The sequence below is a fragment of the Marmota monax genome, unplaced genomic scaffold (assembly GCF_021218885.2).
Source record: "Marmota monax isolate L192 unplaced genomic scaffold, Marmota_monax_Labrador192_F-V1.1 WCK01_AAM20220418_F8-fsc00015, whole genome shotgun sequence".
NCBI classification, from domain to species: Eukaryota; Metazoa; Chordata; class Mammalia; order Rodentia; family Sciuridae; genus Marmota; species Marmota monax.
The window spans coordinates 17,313,522-17,315,913 of NW_026692194.1; the positions used below are offsets into that span (position 1 = coordinate 17,313,522).

The 2,392-nt window shown below is 41.6% G+C and overlaps 1 pseudogene; it reads left to right on the plus strand.

Moving 5' to 3' along the window:
- Positions 1 to 1,315: 1,315 nt before the first annotated feature.
- On the plus strand, positions 1,316 to 1,755 carry LOC124080084 (actin, muscle-like; annotated as a pseudogene).
- The last annotated feature ends 637 nt before the right edge of the window (positions 1,756 to 2,392 follow it).

Sequence of the window (2,392 nt, forward strand, 5' to 3'; positions counted from 1 at the left end):
TAGGATCCTAAGTTCCTACATCTCTAGAGCAATGGTTATCAGAGCCAACATGGACAGAAAACTAGGTGGGGTGTACTTAATTTACATAATAATGATAACAAAAGAAATCTGGCTGGCATACAAGCTCATCTCAACTGTCAGGATGGAAAATCTCGTTTTTTCACCCTGGCTCCAAATCTGTTAGGTCATTGAGACAGTTCATTGATTGAAGAGGAGGCCAAGGACTCTTGAAGAGATGCTCAAAAATGCTGGAAGTGTATGCAGTAAATATTCTCATAATCTTTCCCCAAACAGACTTTTATTTCTAGGGTAGCTATGCTTTTCTGAGAGCTTTCCAGACTTTGTAAGATGTGGGGCTGACATGATACTGATATTGAGGAACTAAAAATACCATTATGATTTTCTGAGTGGAGTGAGAGTTCATTGGCCAAATGTTTTTGTTGTTGTCTAGTGAGTGTTTGGGTCCATTAGGAGACAACATTCTCGAAACTCAAATGTTTAATTGGGAGCTTAGTAACTGGAGAATCAAAATCATGTTGATTCTCTGACCCCTGGGGTAAGTGTCATAATGGGAAGAAGGGAAAACAGAAGTTTATGAAACTGCTCCTTCAACCCAGTAGACATAGATAATTAGAAGAAACACTGAAACTACAGGGAAATTACAGAGATTATTGTCACCATCAAACACTTGAAAGAAATAAGGGTGGTGGTTCCAACCATAGTATCATTTAATTCACTTGTTTGATTTCTGCTAAAACGTGATTTTTCATGTGGGTGATGGACTACCAATAATTTATTCCAGTGGCAGATCCAATTACAGTTGCTATAAAATCTGGTTTCTTTACCAGGGCAGCTCAATTACAATCGTTGGCATTTTGCATGAGGAATTTGTGTTTAAATGGGAAGGGCAGCAACACTCTCAATATCTTTCCTGAGGATTAGGGTGAGTATCCTGTTCCCTCATAACATAGTATACTTGGCATTTTTATTGTTTTGACACACCACTGAATATAATGGTAGTCTACTGTATTGATGACACCATGCTAACTTCCATGCTAACCATGGGAGTGAAGATGGTGAGAATTACCTTTTTTTTTGGGGGGGGGGTACTGGGATTGAACTCAGAACCACTAAGCCACATCTCTGGCTGTATTTTGTATTTTATTTAGAGACAGGGTCTCACTGAGTTGCTTAGTGCCTTGCTTTTGCTGAAGCTAGTTTTGAACTTGCGATCCTCTGGCCTCAGCCTCCCAAGCCTCTGGGATTATAGGTGTGTGCCACTGCACCCAGCTAAAAATTATCTTTGAAGCCCTCCATGGCCACTACAGCCTCTACCTCCTCCCTGGAGAAGAAGTGTGAGCTGCCTGACAGCCAGGTGGTCACTATTGGCAATGAGTGTTTCCGCTACCCTGAGGCACTCTTCTAGCCATCTTTGCTAGGCATGGAATCCTGTGGCATCCATGAAACTACTTTCAGCTCCATCGTGAAGTATGATGTTGACATTTGCAAAAAACTTTATGCTAACACAGTGGTGTCTGGTGGTAACACCATGTACCCAGGCATTGCTGATAGAAGATCATGGCCCTGACACCCAGCGCAATGAAGATCAAGATCATCGCTCCCCCTGAGTGCAAGTACTCTGTGTGGATTGGCAGCTCCTTCCTGGCTTCACTGTCTACTTTCCAGCCAATGTGGATCAGCAAGCAGGAGTACAACGAGTCTGGCCCCTCCATTGTCCACTGTAAATGCTTTTAGGTGGACTGCTACTTAGCTGTGTTACACCCTTTCTTGACAAAATCTAACTTGCACAGAAAATGAGATGAGATTGGCATGGCTTTATTTGTTTTGTTCCATTTTGTTTCTTGTTTTGGCATTTTTGACTCAGAATTTAAAAACTGGAACAGTGAAGGTGACAGTCACTTGGAGTGAGCATCACCAAAGTTCTACAATATGGCCAAGGACGTTGTACATTGTTCTTTTTTTTTTTTTAATAGTCATTCCAACTATAGTAAGAGGAATTGTTAAAGGAAGTCCCTCACCCTCCCAAAAGCCACCCCACTCCTCCTCATGGAGGATGGCCCAGTCCCCACCAGACTCCATACAGTGGAGGTGACAACATTGCTATTTTGGAAATGATGAAATGCAATTTTTAAAAAATCTTTAACTTAATACTTTTTTGTTTAATTTTGAATGGTCAGCCATCATGGTCCCCTTTTTGTCCCCCAGCTTGAGATGTGTGAAGGCTTTTGGTCTCCCTGGGAATAGGCTGAGGTGTGGAGGCAGTCAGGGCTTATGTGTACACTGACTTGAGACCAGTTCAATAAAAGTGCACACCTTTAAAAAAAATTTTTGAAGCCCTGTTAAGACAGTTTTCTAGAAGGTAGAAGATAAG